Genomic DNA, 15,994 nt, shown 5'->3' with positions numbered 1-15,994 from the left:
TCTGAATGGTCGTGTATTTCTATTTACTTGCCAGATTTTCTGCTGGATTCTTCTTGTTAATTAAAAAAATATGTCCCAGAGAAAAGCCATCCTTCATACTTTGTAGAGAGCTGCTGACATGCTGCTGTTGCTGTGGTCTTATTATTCCTCCAGGACAACTACCCAAAGCCTCTAACCATTGACCTGGAGAACCCAGTGAGGTACCCAACAGTGCTGCTGGCCCCCAGCAAGCTGTACACTGTGGTGAAAAACACCCAGGAGCAGAAATCCCACCAAGAAGTTAACCCTGAATGGGCTCATAGACCTTGTGTTCAGCACACAAGAGCTGGCAAAAGCCTCAATAGAGAAAAAAGTGTGTGCCTGTGAAGAGTTTTTCCTGTGAACCCTGTTGATCTGGTTTAGAGATGGGATTTACCCAGACCTGTGAGCCTGACTCTTCTGCCCTGCAGCCTAATGCCTGACCTGATGCCCAGAGCTGCTATTGACCTACACCAGAGTCACAGCCACACCTTCTGGATCAGTTTGTATCTCAAAGCATGTCTGGAAAAGAGTTATTGAATAAATGAACCTTTTTTCGAGTATACAGCTTTTCCCCAAACTGAATTTTCTAATTATATTTCCAGAGTTTTCTTACTCTTTGCTGATGACTACTTTCTTTCAGTAACTTTATCTTCCATCTTCATTCTTCGTGGATTTGCAGACTGTACCTTAATTCCCTTTTTAACCCTCACTTCTTTTCTCTCTCTCTCTCTTATCTCACTCCCTCTTTTTAGCTCACTAGTTCTCAGTCTGTTTATCACCTTCAAAAATCTCAGGCTTCAAATCCATCTCTCCCACATCTTCCTTCTTCTCTGTCAGAGCGCTATAGATTAGGTTGGGCCAGTAACCAACTGAGCCTGATGCATGTTTAGAAAACTAGCTCTGCTTTTCTGTATTTAATTAAGAGTACCCAAACCTTTAGCTGAATCCTGACAGCTGGACACGGTCTGAAATACAGTAAATGAGTTTATTCATGTGACTGCTGCAAGAATTCCTGAAACGGCAAAAAAGACACGGGTGGGTATTGTCCATTCTGCCGGTGCTCCTCAGGTGCCTTTTTGGCTGACAATGCACCAAATTGTCCTGCCTCACCTTAGTTTCCCCAGACCATTTCCTGTCCTAAATTCAGCTCAACTAACAATCACCACAGCGCCAGTGCCAAACTGGATACAGTTGGCTACTTACATGTTAACCACAAGGTCATCTAAATATTGCTCTGAGCTACTCAACATACAGAAGAGGTTCTTCAGATCTGCTCTCATCCATGCAGGTGCAGAAGGCAGCTAACTATTACCATCTGCTCTCTGGAACCGAGTTTGCAGGGGGAGCCAGAAAACAGACACCTGTTTGGAATAGGATCGCACAATAAATCATTGCCAAATTGTGTTGCAAGAAGGGTATGACTGAACAAAAACTGAAAGAGGAGACAGACAACTCATTCCTCGTTAGCAAAAAAAGAAAAAGTGGGGTAAGGTGGGCAAAGCTGTTTGGGTTGTAAATTATATGGACAGTGAGGAAATTGGAAACCCAACTGTAAAGTTCAAGGAAAGGATGATACTGCTGCACTTTCTCTCAGGTCCTTTGCCATTTTACATTGTCTACCAGGAAAGCGCTATTTGTTCAACATCGACTGAACGGTGGGTAGATCTACGCTGGGCTATTAGCTTTTCACAGAGGGCTGTATCTGGTTTTGTTCTTGACTTTAGGTTCCCAGTCTGCTACCGTTGCTGTAGTTTCACAGCAGGATTTGTCTTTTCTGCTGAGTGACTTCTGCCACCCTTCTTCACCCTTGCAGGAACATGCCCCTTACACCTGCATGCAGTACAGCAGCGGAAAGGTGCTTGTGCAATTAGAAACTAGACTTGCCTGCAATCCATTCTTGGCTGCTACATGAAGGTGAACTAAAATTACTTATAATTAGGACCCCCAGCATCTTGATTATAAGATTTGGCAAGATTTAAATCTTGATGGTATGATCCTTTATCAGCCTGGATCCGCTCAGATTCAGAACACCATGTAAACTTTTATTTACCTTTAAATACCTTCTCACATCAGTTAAGTTTGTGAAATTGAAGCATGTGCTTCAGGCAAAGTATTGTCCTAAGTGTTGCCTTAGACTCAAATTCTTCTTTCCTGCCTCTCTGTTATAAATCATGCTATATCTTTTCAGTCACCGCTACTTCTTTGATTTTCTAAAATTAAAGTGAAACAAACAATTGCCTCTCCGAGACATTGTGTCGTTGTGCTCTGTGAAGTGTATAGAGCACATGTTTTCCTTTCTCCATGTGACGTTATCTTTGCATTTGACTTCTGCTTGTTGACATAGACTATAATTGCAGATCCTTCTCACAGCAAATGGTGATAAATCTTCAAAGGAATGTGTCTATAGCTCTAAATTACAATGCATGGGTGTATTTTTAATACCTCAGGTTACCCTTTACCTCAGGACAGTAGGTGATTCAGGAAGTCACTAACAGAGCAGCAAGGTTATTTTGAGCAAGTTTCCTTGTGTGTGCTGTTCCTCTGGTTTGGAAGTCACAACATTATACCATAATTTAGGCTTGATTTCATAAATACAGCCTTGGCTTCCACTCTGATTCAGTCTTCCCTTACTTCACATTTTCCGCTGCCAAGCTGCATTTTTGCTTCCTTAGCAGATTGCTCTCTGCTACCTCCTGGTTTCTCTTACACCAAGTCCCTTTAGGCACCATATCACTTCTTTTGAGCTACACATCCCTTTGAACCATGGAGGAGCAGAATGGAAACTGCAGTTCAAGGAACTGGTGATTTGGCAAGACCTTGCTCATGCCATAAATCAAACTGACAATAAATCACTATCTATTATTTGATATGGCTAAAACTGAAATTCATATTGACTTTGGAACACTTTTTTTCCTTCTGTCCTGAGCAGCCATGAGTTTATTTTTTTTCTGTCCAAAAATGAGGACTGGCAATATTATTCCTGAGTATAGGAAATTAAAACATCTCTTCAACTTGTGTTCTAAACATTACTTGCTTAGGCTAATGTTTTCATAAGACTCTTATATTGTCCCACAGCTGACTAGCTACTTAGAGGAGTGTTTCTCTTACTTCACCCTAACTTATTAATTCTGCAAAAATAGAAAAAAGTGGAAGAGGAAAAGTGATTTTCTTTCTCATTGACAGAGTAATGCTGGCATCTACTTTGAAACAAACAAACAAGGATTTGTTACAAAGCTGCCTGTGATTCAGTGTTATATATACAAATTTGTGTTTGTGCACGTATCAGTTCTATGTACCTCTAATACTGAGATGCTATAAAGACCACTTGGAGAATTTGTTAGCTCATAGAGTAAATAAAAAAATTATCTAGACCAAACAAATGGGGTCAAGCTTCTTCATCTTGAAGGTGAAGCAGGAATGGCGAATGCTTCCTGGATTAAGAAGCCCCGTTGAGTAAGCAAATGGAGTGTGTCCATATGTGTAAGCTAGGAAAGGAGGAAAAAATCCAAGGTTTCTATTCCGAGACTGTTTTCAAGCCTACTGGCTTGCTAATACTGTGGGTTAGATCTGGGAGTCTGAGACAACTGAGGTTAAAACTTGACCCTGGAGAATGAAAAAAAAAAAAATGCTGTTGAGCTGCAAGTCTGGGTTTGCTGTGCTGCTGAGATGTCTCTCTGTTATCAGTCTTGGACCTGAGGGAAGCTGCGGGTCCAGAGCACATTTCATCTGGGTCAGCAGCAGCAGCCTGGGTATTCAACTGCCTGTGACAGGTCAGGAAATGGAGTAATTTCACATATTAAAGATCTCTGAGAACCCTGGTATCCTGTGATAGCCCAGTTTAAAGGATTGCCCAGAAGCACCACACATCACCAATCAAATAGCACAGTAGATCAGCAATGACTTCTGGCATGACACAGGCTGATAGTGCCAAACAGGAGGACTGTGCAGCAGAACTTGATTCCAAGATTGGGAAATATTCAAAAACGTGACTGGATTGTCAGAAGGGTGGTGTATAAATGTTTCCTCCACATGGCTGGTTGTGTGAATGTTATTTTTGGTAACAGATATCATCATTTACGGCATTGTGGAGCATTAAGTTTGCAGATGCTGCTAAGTGATACAGTGGCAGTGCTATAATTTTGTGTAAACTCAGCACTTGGTAAGTGAGGATCTTAACAGCACTGGTGCAATGTGTTCAAGTGCTCATTTGTCCCACAAAGTCTGCCAAGGCACCTCTCTCTTATTCTAGTGTGGGGAATCCCTGTAAGAAGTAATGCAGATTTATGTTTTGCAGATATTTGGGATATGGAGAAGTGGATATCCAGAAGCTACAAATTGAACCTTGCTACTTATGCTCAGGAGGCAGTTTGAATCTACATACAAAAGCTGTTTAAAAAAGTGATGGGAGAATTACTAGGCTTTGCAATGAAAGACTTACAGACTATCTGAAATTGGCTCTTTGGCACCAGTTTAATTTCAAAGGCTGTCTTTAGTTCTATTCCAGAAGAATACTCAGTAAAGTCAATTCTGTATTCCCAGCCAAGCCCAGTGGAGTCACTGGAGAACTTCTTTAGATTTCTCTTCACCCTGTGAAAAATGAATGAGTTCTGTTTGCAAAAATTGCAAATACCCAAAACTCCTGCTGTAAAATATTAACAAATAGCTATTTTTACACTGAAAGCTCTCAGGTAAGTGAGACTTTTGTGTGAATATCTTCCAGTTTTGTTCTTTTATTACTGGCTTTATATCTTCCAAAATCTGGCCTCATTTGGTCTTGTTGAAAAGAAGCAGCAAAGTGCTTGAGTGTATTGAGACTGAGCAATCATTTCATTTAGCTGTTTTACTGTGTGAGATTATGTGATGCTTACCCAGTCCACAGCAAAGCCCCTGTGGTTTCCTATTATCACATGGACTTTATGCAGTTAACCAGGCTGCATGTAGCAACTGTTTTTGCCAGTAGTACCAGACGTGCGTTAGCTGTAGCGTCACCCTTGTGCTACAGAGGGTGAGATTTAATTGAAGTTTCTTCTATGTACCCCATTATTATGAGGTCTATGAGTCAAACTTCAGGTGTTGTCTAGATTTCCATAGAAAAGCATTTTCTGTCTAACTAGGTACTTTTTTTTTTTTTTTTACTTTTCTAAGCCCCAAGGTCCATAAATTGGGTCCAGCTTCTTCATGCAAATATAAAAGAAACTTTCAAAAAATAACCCCTGAAACCCAAATCACTGAGTTGTATTAGGATGGATTCTTGTACTCAGACCCAGTTGTTACTTAAATATAGGAACTTTGGCAAATGTTTGCTCTATAATAAGTTATTCTTTTTTGAAAAAAGGAATCAAAAGAGTTTTTTGAAGAGTATCTGAATATAAGGTTAACCAGGAGCCCAGAATAGCTTTAGGAGAGCAAATATCCACTGGTTTTGGAAAGTACAAAATATTTATAGCTGTCTAAAATACCTGATGAAATGTTCTGGTGTCCTTGGAAAATATATAGTAAATGCTTGGGGTTTTTTGGGGTGAGAGAATAAGATAGTCACTTTTAGCTAATTTGAGAAAAGCCAAGCCCTAATCCTTGTTTCCTGCTGGCAGTTCTTTGTCATGCTGCGTTATGAGAGAGTGTAAAGATGGTGAGTCAGATTTTGTAAATGAGGGGTGAGAAAAATAGGAATTGTATTTTTAGAAAAAGAAGAAAAGAAACTGAGAGACAGAAACCATTTAAAGCAAACCTGCTTTCAAAAATACTGTCTGTAGAAAAAAATGAAGGGAACACAGATTCTGCATTTCAGGCCTACAAAAACTGTTGGAAACTGTGGAAGGCTGAGAGAGAGTTTTCGTATCCTGATGTGGTCTAGTCTGGAAAAAATACTTCTGGCATCCAGAGTGTGTTAAGAAATTGATTTGCTTTATCAACATGCATAGTTTAATTGCAGATTGGAATAGATGTTAAAAGTCATTACGGCTGGGGAAGATTGTGATTTGGGATACTTTGCTGTCCATGCCAGTGGGAAAAAAAAAAAAAAAAAAGCCTTATTTAGTTTCGCCATTTGAAAATGAGTGGCACAGTTAAAAATTGTGATACACTAAAATTAAGACCATAAAGCTAGCAAAGAAGTATGGATATAAGTAAAATTCCTCAAAGTACACCTGAATAGTTGACTCTGTCTTTCAGTTCAGGGCATAATGATTCGAATCAAATGCTAAAATCACACATTCAGATGATAATTTATATCAGCATCCAAATAAGTATGTTATTAGCTGCTTGTGTTAGATAACTTTGTTATGTAGTTATATTTACCGGCTAATTTCTGTAAGAGATACTGATTCTTGTGGGGGAATATCCATTAAAATGTGCTGATCTGGAATTAAGTACAGCTTATATATTAAAAAAATGGCATAACTTCTGCTGAACAGGAGAATACCTTATGCACAGTTAACCAACTATAAAGCCACTTTTCATATGCTTAATTTTTATGTGACATGATAAAGTTGTGATTGTTATTGATTATATCCGTTAACTTATATCAAGGTTTTTAATAGTAATTGGAAATAAAATAGACAAAACTACACTGTCATATTTTTTAATTAAACATAACTACAATAAATATATGGGATAAATCCATTTTTCTGTATATCAGATGGTGGTTTCCAGTTAACCATTTTTGTTTACTAAATAGTTTTTGCTGCTGTTTAGTGAACTGAATCTTTTGTTCCCTGTTGCCCTGTCTTTCAGGATTTTAGAGGCAGTGTGTCTCAACTTTCAGTATCTTGCTTTCATTGACAGATTGGGATAGAAAAACCAATTTTCTTTGTCCTTGTTTTCTGAATGTTGTATGACGTAGCTGTAGCACTGGGCTAAGTCAAATAACTGAAATAAACAACTGTGGGATGAGAGTGACAAAAGATATGCTGTTGCTGAGAAAACTGTATCACCTCAACATGCTTTGATTTCAGGTTCTAAGCTGATTCCTTGGCTCTTCACTGGTTTGATGTCCTTTGAACTTTTGACTGCAGATTCGGACATCTGGAACATAATTTTTCTCATAAGTATGTGTAATCTGCTGTAGACAGCTCAGGGTTTTCACAGGTGTAATATCAAAATTAATTTGCATTAGATCTGTTCTAAAGGATTTTTTTTTAATTAAAAGCATATTTTAATTTATTCTGCTTAAGTATTAACAGTATGGAGAGCTCAGAAGCTGTGGCACATATTGGAGAGAACTGTGGAGAACTCCAGACTGATACAGATCCAGCTCTGCCCACACCCCCATGCTGCGCTCATCACATTGGACAGGCGTCCCAAGCAAGTGTTGGACAACTTGATTAACAGCTGTTTCCTCTTAGCATCTTCCATGCTGTCACCTAGAAGAGCAGCATGCAAAGTGGAAGGTTTTGTTGTGAGCTCTTTGTATTTTGCACATATATATACAGTTTATACACATATATCCGTTTTCTTCAACATGCCTTAAGCTAGAAAAGGCACCAACTTACATGGCTACATATTGCTTTAGATGCTTCGCTTTGGGCTCCCTTTTTAAGCACAGACAGGTGATTTAAAACCATGAACACCTTAAAATAGCTACATAATGCCTCTAGTCCTGCGTATGATCTAATTTATGCTGGCTATTAAACAGGCATTATTCACCAGTTTTTCCTGACATTCCAACTTTTCAGAAATCCATGCAGCATACAAATCAGATTTCTAAGATTAAATTTAACCTTTGAATGTGTGTAGACTCTCTTACCTCTTTTTCTTCTACTTCTTGACCCTAAGGAGTCCTTGTACACCGCTTCCCAGGGAGCTGGAGCAATCCTTAAGACAGCTGAGTAGTGAGAATTTCTGAAGAAAAGTGGAGAATTGCCCAAGCAATTGCTGTAGGTGTGGTATGAATTGTTGCTACTATGTAAGCCTTTGCTTCCAGTTATCTGGTTTGTATATATTTGTGATGCATGAGTTATACAACTTGGCTTTTTTGATTACTTAGTAAAATACAAATATGTAAATGCAGGTAACATCCCCAACACACCGCTTGCAGTTCTTATCTACTGCAGCACATTTTCTGGATTTTACTCCTTCCAGCGCTGCTGGTAGTAAGTGTTGATTTGAAAAAGAAAACAAGAAATAATTCTTCATTTCAATAATTCATGGAAAATGAACTGAAACTATGATATCTGTGACACATGAGAACACACATCTCAAACTGTGTTATTAGTATTCAGTGCTGGGACTGTAGCCCTGGAACATATGCTTAAAACATTGCTAAGCCCCTCTGGAATACCATTTCAATAGAAATTCAGTAATCTGTTGAAATAAGTCAACACAGAAAATTATGATATAATTGGAGCTCTTTAATTGCCTGTTACGTCCTTTAGTTGATCCCCTGAAACAATGTTATTAGTATTTAATGTGAAATTTCTGCAGTAGAAAAGGTGAATTTATTGGGTGAAAGGACAATCTTCCATTTCACAAAATACAACTGGCAGATGGAAACATGAAATAAAGTGCCTCCTGCCAGCTTTTACTATACCTGCTCGTAAACTTTCCTGCCTTAAGAACTAAAAAGAGTTTCTTTGGGACACTTAGCATTTACTGAAGGATCTGCTCTTCCTCCACCTTCACAGTGATGCAAGATTTTTATAATTTTTAATATATTATACAGCACTTCAGTGAAAAGGGTGGTTGAGTGGAATAGTGTAACTCTCATTGGTAACACATGCGCATACCAAAGCTTGTCAGAGGCTTCTGTGGTGTTTAGGTCCCTCAAAGAATAATTCCTTAAGTAGGATATAAGAGTACAAAAGGTTTACTGCTGCCTGAGTAGAGCCTGTATACTCCAGCTTGTTTTACTAACTCCCCAGGTTTTCAACTCCATGCCCAATCACCAAGCCCAGGCTCCCCACCTTGCTTCTGGTTGTGGAGCTGTGAAAGGGCAGACACCAGCTCCTACGCGCAAGGAGGGCTGTGTTATGAGAAGACACATTCTCCAAATGCAGCAGGTTTCAGAGCCATGCCATTTCGAGCAATTCCCTTATGTGGAAGCGTGCTTTATCTCAGATTTTCCACCACCGCCTTTGCTCTCAGCACCCTAGTCCATGAGTATCATACTGTCACGTAATCTAGTTTTGTGAGCAGGTGCAGCCTCAGATGACTAGATATGGGTTTTCTCCTCCAAATACAAAAATGTTTTTTCCTCCTCCTCCACCCCACAATATACCTCTGTGAGGACCACAGCAGGTTACATTCAGTCCTGGATCCCAAGAGCTTTTCTCTGCAGACAAATATTTTACAGTTTGAAAGTCCATTGTTTCACATCATGGTGGGTTAGAAAAAGAAGACTTAAACAGCTACATTTTCTCCACCTCCTGGAGGCACCTGCAGAGCCAAAGTGTTGGTCTTCAGCTCTGCACAGAGGCAGTTTGTGAATGGGTGGTTCCTTCAAGAGGACTGTAAGATTTCGTTTGTGCTGGGCAAAGTTACACAACGGGTCCTAGCCCCAGGTATTTACACAAAGCCCCTGCTGTACGCATGGGAATACTTACTTAAGTTCAGTTATCTGTTAACTTAAGCACATGGTCAGGTGTTCCACAGAAACAGGCTGATGCCATTTCTGTGATGGCCAGAGGCTCCTATGCTGTTCTACCTCATCGGTAAAGGTTTGTAAGAAAGGATCCCAGTATGATTTCAATGGAGTTGAATGGAGTATTTTAAAGGGGCTGTTAGTATATTTAAATGTGGAAGGGTTTCTGTAATAAATACAGACTTGCAGAAAACATGGGGTGGAGCACTGTTCTTTTGGTTTCTTCTGAGTGGCGCTGACATCCTGTCAAAATGTTCTTCAAGAGTTCACTACGAATGTGCACTGTTTAAAAAGTAGTCTTCTGCAGGCATTTTGGCTACATATTAAATGATGCATTATATAAAAGTTAGTGGTGGTTGTTAGGCTTTCACTGCTGTAATTTTGGAACGGCTAATACAGCCTGAATATTTTTTATCATCTCATTAAAATTCAGCATTCCAAGGTCTCCTTAAATTTTTTTAGGTTATTGAGGAGCAAAGGATGTATTGTCTAATAAAGTTTTACATTTGCTGTGTTTTGTATTATGGTATGAAATAACAGTACAACATCATTAGTGGATGTATTTGTCGAGATTACATAAATTCTATGAAAACAACCAGGGTTTTAAAATCCAGCACAACCACCTTATGGCTTTCTCATAAGACTGAACAGCAGATGTGAGGTCTGCTTTACAACACCCCCCCAAAACGAGTTAGAACCATCAGGGAACAGCTGCTGACTGGGTGAAATTCCTGTGCACCCCAGCTGCCCGCACCAAACCCTCTGCACTTACTCCCTTTGGGAGTCACTTTGCCTTTTCTACCACAGGGTTTTTAAGGTGGATGTGGAGCAGAGAAGGCTGGGAAGAAGCAGCCCTCTGGGGTGAATGCCAATAGGAATTTGCAGTGTGAGAGGGGCCCTGAGAAACTCCAGGCAGAAAAAACCTCCTGAGTGGAGTGCCCCGTGGCATAGCAAGAGGACACGGCAAGCAGAAAACCCAAGCACAGTCTCCAACTCACTCAGCAACTTAGCAAAAGTGTCTCTGTTGAACATGTAAGAGGGTTTAAGACCGTCAGACTCCTTGGCTGTACTCAATTGTCAAATTTTGCAGTTTTCTGGGAATGTGGGATCTGTGTATGGCTTCAAACCCTTTGTATGTATTGTGTTTACTTTTAAAACTTGGAGTGAGGAGGGAACATTTCAGCAAAAGTGTTGCATTTCTTTAGCTAATAATTGACAAGCTTTAACATGCATTTTCTATGGTAACTGAGAGGATTTATATATATTTATATATATATATGTTGCCTTTGATGTCAAAGTTAACTTCATCCCCATCTGCAATTACTCATTTCTTTCTCACTTCTATAAAGTCCTGCCTTATCCATTGTGTTAAGTGAATGTTTAAGGAGCTGGACTGTAACCAGATAACTGAAGTGACAACAAACTGCAGCATTTGGGCAGAAGCAGGTTGCCACAGATAAGGGCAATAGCAAGAACTTGTAGTTGTTGCCACCACCCCCATGCTGCTACACTCTGAGCTAGTTAGTGAGATGGAGGACACATTGTCAGCACATTTGGTATTGGCTTTCTTCTCCACAGTTCTACAGTGCTTGTACACAGGTCTCAGATCACTTGCCATGATAACTCCAGGATGTCAAACACAATCAATTTCATATAAAATCTATGCTGTGAACCTTCTTGGTGTAGGCACTTGATTTCTGAAAGTGCTGACACTTCAGACAGCTGACACAAAACAATGTCTTGAGATGGTTCAGTTATGTACAGGAGCTCCTTAGGCTATTAAGGAAATTGGCATGAGAAATTATAGACTGTGAACACTAAAGTCAAATCCATGGGGAAAGAAGGCAAGTCTTTTGATTATTCTCACCCCTGCTCCATGCAGTAGGTTCCTCAGGGCCTTACTCCAGAGCTTAAACTATCCACCTGAACAGTACTTCTTTCACAAACCTGGAACGACTATGTCTCTTGACCAGTAATGCTGGCCTGCAACAAAGTGGTGCAATGAGGCCAGGACCCTCCAAGGCAGCACATTTTCCTTGGGTGCATCCTGTTCAGGGATGTGACAAGCGGCAGTGCGCTGCAACAAGGCCCCCCTGCCAGTTTGAGGACATTGAAGAAACCCTTATGAGGGTAAAAACTTCTTGCAGTGCTTTCCTCCCTTCCTTTCCATCCAGTGGTTTAGTTTGTTTCTTTTTATTCTTTAATCTGACTTTACTTTTTTGTTTGTTTTTTTAATCTCACATGCTAACTGCTTTATGTTGATAAACACAGAAAACATCAATGAGTGTATATTAAGTAGGATAGGAAAATGACACCCACAACTCCTGGACTGTTTTTTATGATGTGTTTGAAATGTTGCTAACCTAAGGACCACACAGCTGCTCACTCACTCCTGCCTTCCCAAGCGGGATGGGGAGAAAAACTGGGAAAAAAGGTAAACTTCATGGGTTAAGGTAAGAACAATTTAGTAATTGAAATAAAATATAAAAATGATAATGATAATAACAACAACAACAACAATAATAATAATAATAATAGGAATAATGAAAAGGAGATGGAAGGGAAGAAGAATAAAATCCAAAAGGAAAAAAACCCTAAGTGATGCACAGTACAACTGCTCCCACCCACTGACCGATGCCCAGCCAGTCCCCAGGCAGCGACCAGCAGGCCCCAGCCAGCCTCCCCCAGTTCATACACTCAGCATGATGTCCCATGGTATGGAAAGTCCCTTCGGCCAGTTGGGGCCAGCTGGCCTGGCTGTGCCCCCTCCCCATTTCTTGTGCCCCTCCAGCCCTCTGGCTGGCAGGGCCTGAGAGACTGAAAAGTGTTTGACTATGTATAAACATTGCTTAGCATCAACTGAAACCATCCCTGTGCCTGCAACATTGTTCTCACACCAAATCCAAAACACAGCACTGCGCCAGCTACTGAAAAGAAAATGGACTCTATCCCAGCCAAAACCAGGACAACCTCCCAGACTCACTGAAGGGCTTATAAAATGTATGTGGTTGTGCATGGCTATGTGTATATATATATATACACATATAGATACGCTCATATGCACCATACGTACTCACATATACATATTTTTATGACATTTTTATCCTCCAGATAACATATATTTTTTTACTGTGGATAATTTGATACATTCTCTACATCTAAATCCTGCTTAAATTTTGCCTGACTCAGGTTAAAACTTCTGTAAACTGTTCATAGTCTCAGGGGGAAAAGAGAAACTAAGGAAAAAATACTGAGAACCTGAAAGACACTTAGCAATCGCCTAAATTCTGGCTTTAAAGAAAAGGAAATATAAGCATGTAAAGCATGTGTGCCATCTGCATCCCTCCCTGGCCCATGAGTATCCTGCAAACCAGCACTGTACAGGAATGTTTCAGCCGCCGCCCTCCTGAAAACCTTCGCTTTCCTTCTGTCCTCTAATTCTTAGACCCTCTTGATCTTTTGAGCTCCTTGAAACAGAGGGACAAGACTTGTCATCTGTCACATGAAAGGGAGACCGGCAGCCCTGGGGCAGTAGGTGACCTGTCTTCTCTTGCTTCTGCTCAGCTCCTGCTGGGAAAAGCAGTGGCATGAAGTGGCTTTATAGAGAAAACTCCCAGGACTCTACTTACAGCTCAGGCTTTGGTGAGTTGCTCTCTATGGTGTATAACTTTTGACCAAAATCAGTATTAAAGGATATATTAATGTGCAACTCTCAGAGTCAAGTGTTTATGATTCCAGGGAGAGCTCCTATCTTTCTATTTCTCTGCGTAAGTGAAGATGGGACAGTGACATAACCTGTACGCTGTCACTTAGTCTGGGATGGGCTGTAGTCTGTTTAGAAATCAGTTCGTGTGCTTGACACGAGATTTATCTTCACTGTTGATTTCTTCCAGTCTATGAGCTATTATTAGCAACTTAAATGCAAGTAATGCAAATCTGATCAAAATTTTGGAAAAAAATAAAGAATTAAATGGGAGCAAAGGTAAACTAATTGTAGAACACAAGTTCAACTCGTGAGGAACTCTAGTGAGGAACAAGAAAACACTGTGAATGGTCTGCTATACCTTTTGCAGCACAGGTGATGCTTTTTATGATGATCTTGAGGAAAACTGAGTTCTTAAGCAAAGTAGTACACCCATGAAAATCTAAGAAATACTGTTTGAAGGGATATTGTGAAAAATAGCAGTCCTATAATCACCCGGTGTGCTGCAGACAATTACACAGATTAGATGCATGTATCTTAGCATTAGTGTTTTATTTTGAGAAGATTTCCATAGTTAACTGCCAGATGCTTGAAATGTCATTTTTGTTCTTGAAATATAACTGGAAAAACCACTGATTAAGAGCTAACACTGTAATCATATACACAAAACATATATATGATCTCATATATTTGCTTTTCCTTTTTTTTTCTTTTTTTCACAGAATTAGTAACCTGGAAAGGTAAAGTTCTACTTGTGCTTCTGAAACAACGTAATGGATGCCCTTGTATTTATATATATATAAGGGACTTAACCATCAAAACATGTTGGGTTTTGTGGGGTTTTTGTTGGGGTTTTTTTTGCTTTACATGTCTGCACTGATGTTTTCAGTGGGGTTTTCCAACTTATTTGCTCAGGTACTAATCTGGTACTGAATGAATGAATTGTTCATTCTGAATAGAGAATACAATACAAAGTAAAATAGATTTCTGGAAGCATTTTGTGCACAGAATGTGATTAACAAGCAGTCAGGTACTGGAAACTCATTCACTCCCCCTACCTTGTTACTGGGTAGCTCCGTCATGCTGCTGTGCATGGATTGAAAGTCATTCATTTTTTTACAGAAAGATAAGCTTGAAGCTGTGTGTGCATATGTATGCCTGTGGATAGTTCCCCCTCCCCACCAGCCTCCTGGAGTTTATTAAATCCACACAGTGTAAATGGAAGGAAAGAACCAATACATATTTTTTTCATTAGATGGAGGAGGGTTTCATATTTTGAGACTTCTGCAGTTAATAGATTTTCTTAAATTTTCTCATGGCATCTTTTGGCAGCTCACATATTTTGAGATTTCATTTACTTTTCCAGCTGTGCAATTTACATTCTGGTAGTACATGACAGACAGCAGTTCTTGACTTTAGACAGTGGCAGTAGAGGATTAAATTGCCCATCCAGTTCCTCCTGAGTCTCTGGATTTTTTTCAACTTTAAACAGGCTACATCAGGACTTTCAAATTCTAGTGCTGAGACACTCTTTTAGTATCCTGCATTCTTCATGAAAAAGCTAATAGGCCAAGAGGAGGTCTGAAACCAGTGTGTTACCATTTCCACAGGTGTTAATGACTTGCACTATTAAGAAGAAATTGTGCTATGAAAGGGAAGCTCATGGTAAGCATCAAGGAGACTAGTTGCCTGGGTGTTCATACAGGGGTGAATTTCCAGAGAAGAAACAAAAGTTGACGAGTACTTTCCCTTCCAGCAATGCCTCTTCTTTATAAAGGCAAGTTGAAATAAGCTATTAACTTTCTAATAAAGTCCCTCTCAGACTGGGTATTATTCCTCCATGTCACGAGGTGCCATGTATCAGATACCAGAGGCTTGCTGCTTCCCTACGTTGCCAGTCTTCTGATGCCCTCTCAGAGCCTGTGCTTCACATAGGCTGACACGAGGAATTGTGTTGGCTGGATGATTTTAGTTAGCTCAGCAAGCACTAACCTGGCTTTACTTGGATAACTTGACCAGCTATGAATAAGATTCCCTTTCCATTGCAAAGCTTTGCTGTCCCTGTCTGCTTCTCAGGCTTTGCAACAGAAAATGAATTTTATTCATAGTTGAAGGAACAGACAGGGACAGCAGGTGCAAAACGCAGAAGAGCATAGCAGTATGACATAGTCTAGAGCAGGCCACTGCTATTATCGATTGTCACGGTCAAGCGATGGACCCAGATAAGGACAAGTTTTCTAGTTTATCCTTTGTCCAGTCTTCATCACTGCTCTCTGATTGATCAGTGCTATAGGAAAACAAGGTGCTACAGAAAAAGCCAGTGGGTACATTCCTCTGAGGTCTAATTATGCAAATGGAAAAATCATAGGGCAACTAATCTTGATTTACTAATAAGCATTGAATACTGTGCTGGTGAAAAGTAACAGAAGGTCTCTGTCTCCTTTTTCTGGGTTTGGAGACAAAACCACAGTAACCTGAAATGGTCTTTCTTTGAAAAAAAAAACCCAAACCAACAAACCCAAACCAAAAAAATCCAAACTATTGCTGCAAGTTTCATTTATTAAAATAGCTGCAACGATGTTTTCATACAGAACAAAAATGTTATTTGTGGGTGTTTGTTTTCTTTGTCTTTCAATGATCTGTTCTGTACAATGTGTGAAAAATAGAAAACATTGTTTACAGTCACACAAATT

This window comes from Falco peregrinus, chromosome 3 (assembly GCF_023634155.1).
Source record: "Falco peregrinus isolate bFalPer1 chromosome 3, bFalPer1.pri, whole genome shotgun sequence".
NCBI lineage: Eukaryota > Metazoa > Chordata > Aves > Falconiformes > Falconidae > Falco > Falco peregrinus.
This window is presented reverse-complemented; position numbering follows the sequence as displayed.